This window comes from Apis florea, unplaced genomic scaffold (genome assembly GCF_048593485.1).
Source record: "Apis florea isolate Af1SG1 unplaced genomic scaffold, ASM4859348v1 contig_3170_pilon, whole genome shotgun sequence".
Lineage (NCBI taxonomy): Eukaryota > Metazoa > Arthropoda > Insecta > Hymenoptera > Apidae > Apis > Apis florea.
Genome location: NW_028256714.1, coordinates 6968883 through 6985727, shown reverse-complemented (window position 1 = coordinate 6985727; position 16845 = coordinate 6968883). Strand labels below are relative to the sequence as shown.

At 22.2% G+C, this 16845-nt stretch overlaps 1 protein-coding gene across 2 annotated transcripts in view; it reads right to left on the bottom strand.

The window, feature by feature from the left end:
- Positions 1 to 16845, bottom strand: part of twin (CCR4-NOT transcription complex subunit 6-like twin) — a 115644-nt gene that overhangs the window by 56352 nt on the left and 42447 nt on the right. The window lies entirely within an intron of this gene.

Here is a 16845-nt window from a genome sequence, read left to right as displayed (position 1 = left end):
ATGTAATAATATATTATATCATGCTTAATAATATTAACAAATAAAATATTAAGCAAAAATATTTTCAGTTTATTATACAATTTCTTTAGAAATAAATAGAATTAACACGTACAGTGTTTGTTCATAAATTGGCATTTAAATTTTTTTTTTATAATTAAAAAATGGCACATATAAAATTTTTTATATATTCAATTTATTTTTCGCAGAATTTTATTATTATATAGAGTGGAATTAATTAATAAAACTTTAATTTTATATGCATTAATTATTATATCAGTATATCAATTATTATATTAAAATTATACAATCATATATTTAAATGAAAATAAAATTTGCTAATTAATTATAAATCAGATGAATCTTTCTTCTTCGTTCTAAAAAATATATATTTAATTACATTATTCTTAATTTATATTGTTTTCCACAAGAATATCTCAATTATTTTTTATTACTTTTTAAATTATTTTTAAATTGTTTATTTTAATTTTGATTTTATTATAATGTAAAATATAAGATTAATACGTGCAATATATTCAGATATACCTAAAACAAAGATCTCTATAATTCGATACAGAAACAAGTCAATTAGCTTTTGAAATATCATGTTTAGAGACAAGTCGAAATATGAACTTGATTCGAACAATAGGGTATAGATTGAACAATACAAAATTCGTTGGATCAATAGTAGGCTTTGGAGTTGATTGAATTATTGCCACAATTGTTGAAGTATCAATTATTGAAATATTCATTTAAATAAAAACATATTTGAAAATTGTTAAAATGATAAATTTGATTTATTTAAATTATATTTATTATTTTATTTTATTTAATTTTATTCGATATAACTTATTTATATTTAAAAGTCATTGGTTCAAAAATCATTTTAATTTAAATTTAATAATATTTTGTATTATTAAAATTCGAGGCTGGAAAGACGATAATTGTCTGTGATTAATTCTTAATTAGATAATTTCTGTGAATAAATACAAAAACAAAACATTTTATTTGCACAATAATCATATCTGTTATTGTTTAATGCATGTATAATTTCATTTTCATGTTTTAATTAATTTAAAGTGAATTTAAAAAAATGAAGATCTTAACATTTTCCTCTCTATTTGACCTGCAAAAGAATAATTTGCATTATGATTATGAATATTCATGTTCTCAATATTCATATGAATATTTGCATATAATAATCTTTTCTTCAACAATTTTTGTTAAAACATTTTTTTTCTGATTTCCTTTATAAGATGGCTTTGTATTGAAGGAAATTATAAAATTTAATAGGAAGAAATCTGTCAAAATGCACAATATATGCAAATGTACAACAAGATTTTATGAACTGATACTACTAAAAAAATGCTATTATTTAAAAATATCATTTATTTAAAAGTGTTAATTTATAAGTGGACACAACACATTGATCGATATTATATAAATGTCACTTTAACAAAAATGAATAAAAAAGAAAATATAAATCATAATGAAAATATAAATCGTTACACTAGGATTAATTTATTTTGGCAAATATAAATCAAAGCAGAATTATGATAAGAGTAAACGATTTTTGAATGATCGATGAATCTTTTATTTACAACATATTATACTATATCAAACATGTTAATCAATATATATCGTGATAAATGAAAAATGATTTAAATACGATTCATGATTAATCGTAGTTGAACTTTTAAAGAAAAGGCATTGTTGGATTGGACACATACAAATTATAAAATAATTCGAATAATTTTGCAAATTTTATTTCCAATGTCGAACTTTGTTATATTTGAGAGAATGTAATATTAAAAAGGAAATTATATTCACTTCACAAATATTCTAAATTATATCTATTTAATCATTTTAAATAGTTATTCCAATAATTATTCTAATAATATTTCAAATTTTGTTCTTTTGTTATTTTTTCTTCTTGTTACATTATGTTACATTTTGATTTAAATAGCTAAAAAATTGAATCATTTATCAAAAAATTAAACACTTATCAAATACTGTCACTCATATAAATATAAATCAGGATATATTATTTTCTTATGGCAGAATACCAGAATAGTTCTCATATTGAAATTTTACATTTTACATACAGAAATTTTACTCTATAAGTGTACTTGATATTAAAGTGAAAACAATATTCGATGAATGATACTAAAAGTTTCTTATTAATATCTTGGAAAATAGTAATTTATTAAAGCTAAAATTTTGTATTTAAAATCTCTTACACCCCTTTCTCCATAAATTTCATATAGATCGTATATACAAATTCATAAAATAGTATTTTTCAAATGATTGTGATATTGATATTTTGAAAAGAGCCTAAGATTTCTTTCACACAATACGAGCATTGTGATAGTTGTATGATGAATATCGATTGTATATACAAGTTTGAAAAAAATCTATTGAGTTTGTATATACAATCGATATCCACTATATCCAATATAATGATGCTTATATTGCCTATAGAAAGAGATTTCAGTATCCACTTGAAAGCATGGAATCTCTGATCCTATAGTATTATCATAACAATGTTATTTCTATTCTGATTTTATTGTAGAAAAATCAATGCACCATTCGTCTTGTTTTTGTATTCAATTTTTTATTATATTCTAAATTTTCGATTATCGATCTTAATAATATAATCGAATAATATATATATATATATATATATTTGGAAAACCAGCATTCACCTTAAAATTTATTCGCATTCCTTCAAAGCAACGTCTTGCAATTCAAATCACACCTTTCAAATAAATTTATTTTTTTATTTTTCTGTGTTATACGTCGTGAAATTTTTACCTTCTTTCTATTCAAATAACTTTTGGCTTCTGCACGTTGAACGAAAATAGAATGAATGCCATGCTATCGTGTCAAATATACGTCGGGTTCAAAGCGGATAAATAATGGCGGTTTGTACGGGACGAAAGACGAGATTTCAGTGTTTCCAAGTCGAGATGCAACGCGTGTCGGAACGATGCATTACATTTGGTGTCTTGCATCGTCGCGTGAACAATGCAGCTGTGCCATGTTATTCGACGATGCGCTGACTGAAATACTAATATCATTCTTTGGTGCATCGTTGTTTACGTTATGTACATTGGCATGGAGTGTTTTGTAATTTAAAATAATATTTGAATTTTTATTTAATGCAATGAGTAAATATAATTACAATCAAATATCATATTATATAAATTCAATTTAAATTTAAATTTTAATTTTAATATTCTAGATTTTTCAAAATTGTAAGATTTTCCATAATTTAATTGAATTTAATGTTTAAAATATTAAATTTCTTTGTTATAAAGTGTAAATTAAGAGGACTTTCTAAAGATAGAGAATGTTAATATACTTGAGTTTATTTTAGAAATCAAAACAAATACAAAAATATTGATTAAAATTTATTTATTAAATTACAAATAATTAAAGTTTACAAGTTACAGATGAAACAAGAAAAATAGAATAAAAGAAGCTTTGCTTTCGTTATATTATCTCGTTTTATATATATCTTTCTTGCTTCAATTAACACAAATTTAAATTAAACTTCAATTGATATTTTTGTATATAACTTTTATGTTTGTTTTGATATCTAAAAATAATTAAAATAAATTTATTTTTTTTTTCATTATTGAAATAACTTAAGCTGTAAATATAATATTTTCTTTTATTTAATTAATTTAAATATTTAAAAAATCTTTCAAATCTCTATCTCTATCTCTTATTTTTCTGTATGTATTTAAATGTGTAATAGATTGCATGTGTATGATTACTTTCAATCAGAAATGTCACGAAGAAATAACATATTTCAAAATTAATTTTTTTTAAGTCTTATTATTTTTTACTATCGTTCTTTTGTCGTTTTATTTTATATTAAAAATTAATTTTATAAAATATGATTTATATAGTATATCAATATTTCAACTATATAAATAAAAAAAATATTCATCGAAATATAATTTTGGCAGATAGGCCCGTATTCCGAATAATTTGAAACATTTCAGCTTACCTTACAATGTATAATGCCCTGATTTAACATAAACTCAAATGTATATAACGTGCATATAACTCGAAAGTGGTACTATGCGTTAAAACTACTACTGTGATTAACTGAAGTACATGGGATATATACATAACATCGAAATATAGAACAATGCAACATGAACACGTATGGAATCCAAAGAAACGGAATTATCATAGTTTCGAATGAAATAATTTTGTTGATAAGACGTTATTTAAAACTTTTATACCGCATAATTTGTAGATTAACTCCTTTTTATTAGTTTATCGCATGTAAAATACCTTTTTCGTAATTGCACGTAGAATAAATTTCTCTTATCTTCAATTCGTTGTTCGAATCATATCGAAGAAAAGAAATGTGTTGTAATATAAAGAACATTAACAAAATTTATGATGGAAATTTCGAATTCTTTTTATCAATTGTGATTAATTATTCTAAATCTACTTGAAAGATAACGCAAGAAATTGCATGATAATAAAAAGAATTCTCATTTGTCATGTCTTCTTTACCATCCGATGGTCCTATCGAATAATTATTTATACATAAGAAGTAATTCTTATTTTCTTTAAGAGTTTAAAAAAGATAACTTGAATCTTCCAGAAATTAAATAATGTTACAAAATTACAATAAATATTTTTTGATGAAATTTTTATTTTTATTTAAATTTTATATTCAATAGTATTTAATGAAATTAATCAACATTGTACGCATTTCTCTTTCTTTTGATAATATATTTTTCATTCGATCACAAATTGTTTTTCGCAATTATTCTCACATTAACATCATTTTAACTAGCTTTGTTACAGAAAATTCCAAGTGTAACATAAATATATATAGATAAACAAAGAGAATAATAAATGAATATGCAACAATTTACACATTCACATTGATCATGTTACATAATATTAATATAAAATAGATGTGTTTGTTATTGGAATATTGCATTATTCTAAATATTTTATTATTACCAATTCAAAATAGTTACAATATAACTGCTAAGTAAATTTATAATATTCCTGATAAGCAAAAAATTAGGAAATATATATATATATATATATATATATATATATATATATCATTTTTGTAAAAGAATTCTCATAATATCATCCTCTTTCTAAATATATATTAATGATAAATATGCAAAAAAAAAAAATTAATCATAATAAATTATTGAAATACGTCAAATATATTTTAATTACTCGGAAATTGTTAATAAATAATCACTTCATTGTATTTCAACACGTATTTCATACACACAAATATAATCGATTCATCAGGAAAGATATATAAAGTTGCGGGTAATATATTTACAAAAGGTCGCCGAGTCAGTCCTATATGGTGGTATAAAGTTGAAATCACCGCTGATTCAGCGGACCAATTATACACGAGCAAAACAAACTACGTTACATATTTATGCGCGTAATTGCCTTCCCTACGTACTGCACTTCTCAAATCATTTTCTTCTTTTTACAATTAGTCGTATGTAATCCGATATGCAGATGCACAGGCGCATTATCCGCGCATTGGAAGGCAAAGAGAGGTACCCGTGGAACAGGGGTGATTCATGGGAAGGTTATGCGATATTAATTGCGCAGTTAAGTGTATAACGACTCGTCAAAATAATAATTGAAATCATGAATTTCTGAAACTTCCGGCCCGGTGATATGTGCACGATACATCATTTATATTTATCTTGATATTAACTTTATGTGATGTGATGTGATGTGCATATCGTGTATGGATATGACATAATAGACATAGATTTGGAGATCGTAAAATTTCTTTTTTTATGGAGGATCTCGTAGATATTTTCATTTGCAATTATTTATGTAGAAAATTTTATCATCTACTCGAATAATATTTTCTTCGAATAAAACATTGGTAACATTGAGAAACATAGATATACGTATTGCTTATTGCAACAATAGCATAAGAATTTTTAATTCGTTATTTATTAATATAGAAAGAAGCATCTTTATTTATATTTTACTGGTAAAATTTTTTAAGTTAGCTTTCAGATAATAAATTGTCAATTCGAAATTTTAATATGTTTATTCGTTTTTCATATTCAAATTCGTTTGTCCCAAAATTGTGATTTTCGTGTGTTGTTTATCGTTATTACACCGAATAAACGGTGTATACAACGTGCATACATTGACAAGAGATCGATATCGATAAAATATAGTTAATTTTCACAGATTTATGAAACAACTTGACTGTATATAAAACGAATTATCGATAAACCTAATAATCGCGGTTGCATCAAACGCAATCATTCGTAGAAACGGATAAAGATCTTCAACGAATGACCGCATATATGTACAGTATATTTCTTCCAATAAATGACCACAACAGAATGTGATAATAGATGCGAGTTCCGTTTACAAGCCACAATTTCGTGAATAATTCCCATCGAAAATCCCCTAGCATCAACAATACCGTATTATCTTTGTATAAATATAATCTACAATGCGGATTATCTAATTCTAATGTACTTGCATTAAATCAGACCAGTTTAATTATGAATTATCGGTACGATTGATCGGCCGAATTCATACAGAAATATGAATACAAAATAAATTGATAATATGTTACGTTCGATTTGATTACGTTGGTTTTGATTGTTTAATTTGCAGATTTACAACTAATGATAGGATTATATAGTGTATAAGTATTTCAATGTATTCGTACGTACTTGATTCTAAAAAGCCAAAACAAATATAAAATGAAAAATACGAAAAAATGTTAATTGAAGCTTAATTATAATTAATTTAAATTTGCATTAGATGAAACGAAAAAGAGATAGAAGATACGATGTGGGTTAGATAAAACGAGATGGAGATAGAGAATTTAAATCAAATGATATGCAAGCAATTGCCTGCAATTCGAGATATCTCAGCAGGGGTTCAAGAAAAAAAGACAAAAGAAAGACAATATGAGAGCTAGAACGATTATTGTTAGATCCTATATTCTTTACTGATTATTATTTTGATGCTGGGTATGTGTAAGTCGACGAGGAATACGAGAAATTTAATATAAATATTTAATTAATGAATGACGAGAAAGCACCAATTGAAGGACAAACATCAAAGGAGTAGATAAATATTTATCTCATGGAGAATTTTTTTCTAGTTGATTATTAATTCCTTTTAAAATTTGCTCTTGTTTTCGTGATAGGAATTTTATTTATTTCTATTACAATTGCATTATAACTGATTCGAAACTAATTTTTAATTTTTCGATTGTTTCTCGATGAATGGTCTTTAAATATAATTAATCAAAAGTCTTCGTGAAATTTCTTCTTAATTGTAAAAATAATAATTCCTTTAGTATTTATATTTATTATATAATATTTATATAATACTATATTTAGATCTATTTTAGGAATTATTATTCATATATAATATAAATACAAATAATAGTAAAAATAATTAAAAAACCATTAAATATAAATTAGAACGTATATAAGTATTTTTATATTTATAATTGTAATCAAGATTACAAAATTATATTTAAAATATAATATTAAAAATTAATTTATTCTAACAATTTATTTTAGATTTGAAAATATTAGTTTCTTTCAAATAATTTTGAATCAAATCATCATTGTATGTGTAATCAAATTGCAAAAACTTTAAAATCGACAAAAAATCATGATATATTAAAAAAAGTATATATAAATATGTTTATTTTAACCCAAAAAATATCATTTAGAATACATATTCTATGTAACATATTTTTAATTTTTATCGTATCAAGTTAAAAAATAATTAATTTTAAATATTTTGATCGCTATATTTCTTAAACATAAATAAATTATTATGTAAATAAATTGTTATTGAATAAAAATGAATTTTGAAAAAATATTATTCCTTCTTTTAATATTTCTTATCTCATTTTCATCAATTTATTTTGTTAAATGTTAAATGATTAAATTACTGTTAAACAGAATTGCTGTAACAATTAGCAAATTTAAAAAATAGCTTTTAATCTCTCTATCCAGATCAATTATTGAATTAATGATCTTTCTCTCTATTTCTCTCTTCTCTTATTAATTAGCATTATAATATATGAAAATAATTACACAGGTTGGTAACGTAACGTGGATATAATGAATTGTTTTTGAGCATAATTGGACTTTCATTGGTTACTCATACATTAATATGAAACATGAAGTTCACCAATGCAGTAAAATATTTTCTGGTTTCGCAAAAGCGTTTATAATCGTACTTAACATCTTGTACAAGATATAATCACAATAATCACAATAATCACAATAATTTACAACTTGTGACTTTAGCTTTTATATGTTATTGAATATGTTATTGAACATTTTCATTGTTATTAAACAGTTTAGAAGAATCATTTAATTTGTATCAATGCTGAAGTGATAATGTTAAATTATTGAAATAGGAAATTCATAAATATAAAGAATAAATAAAATTTATCAGTTTTTAGTGAAAGCAGATTATCAATTGTAAATCAGTTAGTTAAATTTATTTTGTTTTTATTTTATATTTAAATATTTATTAATTATAGCAATTTCGAAATATTTACATAAACATATTTATTTGAATTAAGTAAATAATAAAAATTATAGAATTTTTAATTTTTTTAAAACATTTGCTATTATTTTCGATAAATTTGTTCTATCTTTCAAAAAATTCGAATCTCTTGCCAAAAAAAGATAGTGATTTTTAATTTAATTTTTAATTTAATGATTTCATCGATTTTTTCCTTTATTTATGTCTAATATTTGATAAAATATATATCTGCCAATATGAATAGTAAAATAAAATCATAATAGAGAAGTAATATGCATGATAGTTTTTGCTTATATTATTCCAATAAATAATCTTTTCTTTTAAAGTTTATTATTCTCATGAATCAAATAATACTAATAGCAATTTGCACTGGAAAATATTGGAACAAATCAGAATTTTCATTACTTCTTTTATATTCTCATCAAATGGTAATGTTAGAATTGATACCAGTATCGAATCTATCGATACTAGCCTACATTTTGATTCAGTACCAAACTTTCGATATATATTAAAATTTTAGATACTAGATATCATCTTTCATCTTAAAGAAATATTAAAGTAATACTATTTTCAATCAAATACTGTTTGGTTTTGCTTTGATACTTAATGAAAATTTCGATATTTTATTTTTTTAAATATTATATTTAAAGCCAGCCACTGATTCAAGCAAAACTCAATAAACTGAATAGATTTATTAGAATTTAAAAATAAAGGCCAAGTATTGAATAGATATCGAAATCCTTATAAAATGTCAAACGATCGATATCTTATATCGATATTGAAGTATCAGATACTTTTTCGATGGCTTTGACACGTATTAATATTTTTCTATTTTGGTATCGAAATGTTCAAATATCATCAATCGTATTACTACCTTTTGATCCGAATATTACCAGTCATGTTATATGTTAATATAAATATTTAAAGATTATAGATCTCATATGTTCATAACGATTTTTGTGGCATAATTGTAACACTGAAAAAATTAAATTAAAAGAAGAGCTTTTATAAGAGCTCGAAATGACTTCTTTCACTTGATAAAAGTATTACTCAAGAAGTATCTACAAGAATTCATATTACTCGAACGAAAAGAAATTTGGGATTCGTGGAAATGTTTTAAAAGTGGTTTAGATGGTTTAGATGTAAAAAAAAAAAAAAAAAAAAAAAAAATAGTTTTCACCAAACTTAGATCCGCTCTCAGATAATGTTTTACGCGTTGCGGAAATGGGAATCTACGAGAAAGTGCACGTGAGGAAGACGACCGCACATTGTTTTCCACTGGTTCGCAGAAACGATGTGGGTGCTATCGAACAACCTAACGAACATCTCTACCCACAATTCCATTGTATATTGATGCCAAGTAGTATACGAGGCCACGCCACGAGTCGTCATTATCGTACATCTTGTCTTCTATCTGTTTTGCATACAAAAAAGTGTGGGCGCATTGTCACGTATATTAAAATGTAAATGGGGAGTGCAGTGTAATGACAAGCTTGGTGGTCGTCAAAGTATGATCGGTTTCAGATTTCCGCGTTATTATCGGTTCATCGATGATTGAGTAATGAGATTCAAAAAATACAATGAGCGGTATTAATATTCAAGCGTCGATGTATGAGAGGGATTATTGATTTATTACATTTGTTTATAATAGCGAATTAAAATATTCGTTGAGGTTCGTAGTAGAAATATATCAATTTTACTTACACGTTTTTCGCATAATAAGTGATATATCAAGTATATGTTGAAATTTAATATTGTGAAAATATTTAGATGGTAGTGAAGTAATATAAATTTTGTATTTATGTATAAACATTATAATATATAAGAGATAAATTGAATATAATAGATTAAATACAATTGCTTATTATAGCGAATTAATTTTTACAATTAAGTATTGTATAAAAAAATTGTGCATTAAATAAATAAAATTTATGTTTTACAAATTGCAATAAATTTTTTAATTTTATTAAAAAGCAATCAATAATATATAACATTAAATTTAAATAATATTATTTAGAATAAATATATATATATATACATAAGAAAAATAAACATAAATATATAATTATATAAATATCTACAAAATATTATTTAAAATAAATAAATATAAATATATAGAGAGAATAAAAATTTTTATTACATAACTATTATTATCTATCAATCGTTGTCCGAATATCAATACAAATTACTATATTCGTTTTCTTAATTTACTATAATAGAATTTCAAATACCATAATTTTGAGTTATTATTTTTTATTATTATTTTAATATTTCATAATATTTTAAGCTTTTAAAAATATAATTATAATAGGATATTTATTTTCTCAGATTATTTTCATATTGTTCCAGTAGAGAGATTTCCATCGAATGCAACAATACGAAACTTTCTAAAAATATTATAATTTTGGAAATATAAAATGCTGTATAAATATAAAATATAAATACAAAATAAGATACAAAAATAATAGTTTAAATTTCTACTATCAAAAGAGTGAAAAAACAAAAAAAATAAATAATATTTTTCTATATGTATTTAAATAATTTTGAATGAAAATTTAAACTACGTTTAAAAAAAATAGTTAATTTAAAATCATAAATTATATTAAATTTATAAAATAAAAATAAATTTCTCAGAATTTCGAGAACTAAACGAAATATATGTACAGTGTAATATATTAACTTTATTCACAATTTTCAACAATTTATGAAAATCGTATTATATTATTATTATTATATTAATTATTATTGAAATGAAACATAATTCGATATTTATTTTAATATACAACAATTTTGATCACTTAAATTGTTTAATTTTGGATTTCCATAATACATTATGAAAATATATTTATAATTACATCACTATATGCATAATTTATTCAATATTCATTATAAATTAATGACAGCTGTTCTTATTAAGTTTCAACATCCGTTATTAATTAAATATAAATATCAATTATATTAAATATTAATTAATATTATTTAAATATAAAATATATTAATATTATTATTACTATTATCTACTATTATTATCCTAATATATCCTCTAAATACTATGAAAAGCATTTTGACTAATTATATTTTCATATGAAACAAATGAATATCTTATTTCATAGCAAGTACTTTCATATACACTTATATCTTGCATTTCTTTTATAACTAAAAAATAAAAAAAACTTTTATTCAAATGTCTAAAATTATTTTATATTTATACAAGTATTTTTGTATTACAATTTTATTTATCGTAAATTAGTTTTTTTTAAATAAAATTGAAAAAATTTTAATAAAAAAGTAATGATAATAAAATAAAATGAAAAGATGTAAAAGAAAATAAAAAAAAAGCGATAAAATGAAAGGAAGAATTTTAGTAACCGTTTAAACGATACGTATATATTTTAAAAAATGATCAGAATAAACCGACGAAAAGACATTTTGTAAAATATGAATTTTCCACAATTATATAAGTGACGCTTTTCATTGTAAGAATATTCTCGCATATTGTGAAATTTCATAACTGTGGATAATGTGTCCAATATTCTCTTTGCCGTTTTATATCCCTGAAAACTCAAGCCATTGGCAAATTTCATATATATATGTGCTTTCTAAGAATCTACTTGAGATATTTAAATCGATAATATCGATAATATTCTAATATTGCAATATTAAAAAACATTTGTTTACATTTACTTGAAGATATTAAAAATATATTTTGTTTCTTTCTTAAAGTATTTATTATATTTAATAATATTTAATATAATACTTATAATAATATTTTTTTGATCTTCATTGTAATATTTTTTAATTTTATGAAAATATAATTTAATAATAAATCGTATGAGTAACATTAAAAAACATAAAAAAAGTAAATATTTATGTTAATATAAGAATATGTATATTCTTTTCTTTCTAATTTTATTTATCTTTTTATAATATTTGTATTGTTATTTAAGGTTTAAATGAAGTAAAACTTTAAGGAGCATATTAAAACAAAAATTAAAATTTGATGTACAAAAGTGTTCGTTAAAGTTTATTTTTGAAGCAATTTAATAAATCTTATAAGCAATTAAATCTTGTATTAGATGAAATGAGTATATTTCGCATATATTTTGATAGTAAAGTCTACAGATAAAAATAAAACTGAAACATCATATGAAAAAAAAAGAATAAATGTTAATAAATGTTAATAAATTATAGGAAAAATACGAAATAAATAATGTTTCATGACGGCAAGAGCTAATTCTTCATGAAAAAATCAAAAAAAAAAGAAGAAAATTTTTTCATTTAAAGCTTTGTTTTCGAATAAATCCAATTTGAAAATTTTTCAAATACAAGAGAAAATAGCTATAATTCTCATTTAAATATAAATGAATTATCGATAGTAGGTAATTAAAAATTAATTTTTAAGAAAATTAAATTTAAGAACTGATTTAATCGACTTTTTGATTGTATCTCGACTAATTTAATCTCTATTTTCTTATAAACAAATTGATTTGACAAAGAATATTTTATTCTATATTTTTTTGTTTATTTCTACATACATACATAATCATCAATCGATAATTTATCCGTACCTTATCGAAAATTATCTAATTTCGTTCATATTTAAACAATTTTCAAATTGTTTGATTTATTTAAAATAGAAGTTTGAAAGAATGAAAAAAAAAATTATATTCTTTCTTTTTAACTTATTTCTTTTCTTTTTTTCTGAGAAATTATCTTTATCTGATTGTACTATCTTATACTATCCTTATAAATGTACATATTTCCAAAGCCTATTTTTGTTACATATTTGATATCGATATTTATTATAGATTTTATTTCATTGTAATTTTATTTTGTTTCATGCGATAATGTAATAAATTTACTGTTACTTGTTATGTTACTTTAGAAGACAAACCAAAGGTGAAATTAACTTTAACATCAATATTGTGGCTACACTATATCTAACATAATTCTTATAGATTTACACTCAACTAACACTTAAACTTGATCTAACTTAATTGATTTATTACGATATCGTTATATTTGAATTTTCATTTCAATTTCTATACGAAATTGGTTGTTGAATTAATTAAAGAGAATAATTAATTATTTCTTAATTAATTATCTCTTAATTAATGAGAACTTTTATTTTAGACGAATTCTATATGAAATTCATGAGACATTTAAATATCTGATTATAACATTCTAATACTTATATACTGTATATTATATTGTATAAAATAAAATATCTATATTATGAATATATAAGAAAAAGCGATTAGCGAAAAAAGATCAATCAATAAAAGTAAAATTGCAAATATAAAAAATCGAAATATAAAAGAAAAGTTCTGACAGTTCTTTGTACACGCTACCGGTGATCTTGTTATGTATCTGAAACAAATGGACAGTATATCAGGTTTTTGCATGAGAGACTTTTAAAGAGGGTCGTCACATTCAATGCAATCTGCCACCATTGACACGAGTCTATGAAACTTCAAATGACGGTATTTACAGCTATTCATGTATTTCCATCCACGACTATATCTGTCTCGTATACAAGTTAATTACACGTGTACATATCTATGAATCATATTAAATCAATTTAATAACGTTAGAAATTACGATATTTATATTAATTCTAAGATCTAATATTTATCCTTTAACAGAAATGGTTTTATTGTAATAATATTGAGCAAACAATGAGCAGAATTTTATGTTTTGACGAATGGATAAAATAATGGAATAGAGATTTTAACATTAGATTTATAATTATTTGTGTATATATTATAATGTGTATGATTATAATTAATTTGACATAATAAATATAAAATGATTTATACAATTATGTTTTTATCTCAATAAGAATTAAAATTAATTTTTGCAATTTTATAATTGTGAAAGCTAAAAAATCAAGAATATTTTTATGGGTATATCATTCTTTTCTGCAAAAAATTATCTGTTTATATGATTACATATAAATTATTCTTGAATGATTTATATATATATGTATGTATAAATCACACAATTCACTGTAAAAAGGTTTAATAAAAAAATAGATATATTGTTAACAGAAATACATTTTTAAAGTTGACAAGTAATTCATCGTTTAAAAAGATTAATGAAAAAATAAATATATTTTTAACAAAAATGCATTTAAAAATTGACAAGTAATTTAAAAGAAATTTTTACAAACTAGGTTGCTAGGTTTTATGAAGATAATTTTATTGCAGTCTTTTATCAGATAAAAAATTAAAACATTAAAAAAATATCATAAAATTTAATGGAACATAATTATTAAAAATCTGTTTTTGATTAAAATCAATTTTTGATACATAAAGTTTCTTATAAAATTAGACTTTTATTACTAGAATTATTTATAATTTTTATATTTTATATTATTAATTATCAAAGTAAAAAAATTGTAAATTTAGAAAAATAAAAAATACCAAAAATTAATGGAATTATTAAAGATAATCCAATCTTTGCTGATTAATTTCATTTAAAGAATAATTTCAATTTTGATTAAATTAGAATTTAATCATTAATCATAATTACATCCTTTCAGTATATTCAACCTAATATTCAATCAATTGAATCAAACGATCAAACTAATTACAATTCTAATCCAAGTATAAATTTTAATTGATTTGAATGCCCAATTCTGTGTTTTAAGAATTTCGAATTATAAAAACAATAAATAATTTAGAAATCTTAAATATGTTTCAAAAGATTCTCTAATCTTTCCTCCTTACACGAAAAGATCAATATTGAAATATATTTTCTCTAACTTCATTCGTTCTAATCAAATCAAAAAATTCGATTAAAACATTTATAAAAATAAATAAATAAATAAATAGATAAAATTTCTTTCGTAAACGAAAAAAAAAAAAAAAAAAAAGAAACGAGAACAATAGAGCTGCATCGATCGAGATTAAACTCATAGCAGCATATACCTGCATGCATACTAGTTTCATACGTATTCGTATAAAATCATTCAAAGTTTCCACCGAAGTACGATCACGGTTTGACTTGGAAGAACACTCAGGTCGGAAATCAGATGACGTTTCGTATTTCAGTTCGTAATGTGAGTTTCGTGAGGGTTGGCGAGTTCTAATGAATAGAGTTGGCACTCCATATCCGGAATAAACTAGAGCTTAATACTTTTTATTCTTCTTTTTCTCTGTCGCTCAAAAATCGATGTCTTCGACATCTAAGCGATTCGTAGCTTCATATTGTGAGCTGATTATTAATTAATATTTTTATTTTATTTAAATTTATCAAATTTATTTTTATACAAGGTATTTATTTTATATAAATGTAGTGAAAATCTCTTAAGGAAATAATATTTATATAATAATATTTATAATATTTATTCGGTATAAGAAGAAACATTATATAGTATTAATAAGTTTTTCTATAGATTGATGTGTAGAAATTGTATGAAAATGAACTTGAATTTTTTAAATGGAACTAATCGATGCAGCTCATTTCCTATAAGAAAAACATTAAGCTATATTATCGAAATATTTTATTTAAATATTTTAACTTAATTTTTGTAAAAATTATTATATGAAAGAAAAAAATATGAAGAATCGCGGCGGATACCTTGTTTTTCATATGATAAGTTTTATAATAATTTCTAAACTAATGATTTTTTGACATATATTAATAAGAGGATAATGAATTGAAATCAATGAGATGCTTCAAAAATTATATAATTCAATTTAAAAAAACAAAGGCCATCTTCACATGGACTTCTATGAGAAACTATTAATATTAATTTTATTAAAATTGTATAATGTATATTTCTTCTTATAAATAACTTTTGTAAGAATATTTTTATCATAATATTTTTAAATAATATTTTTATTATTTCTTTTTTTAAAGATATTTCATTTTATTTAAATAAAACATATACTCTGTATATGCGTTGATTTTCTGAAATTTTATCAATTTTTATACTTATTATGAAGATTAAAAAACATATATAGAGATTAGAGATTAAATAATTTTCCTAACATTCACAAGATTAAATATTTTATGACTAAGTTAAGTAATAATTATAATTAAAAAGTTTATCAAATTAGTTTTTAATTAGAATGAATAAAAAACAAGAAAAATAAATTAAGAGGAAGCGAAATGATTTGCAAAGAAGTTACTTCTCCCTCTCATTTTCTTTTCAATTTATAAGAAATTTATAAGAAAAGAGTATATATTTGTACTGACGACTCTAAACGCCGTCTTAAAACTTATGTAAACTGAAAAACTTTCTTGCGGTACTGGATTGTATAAAAC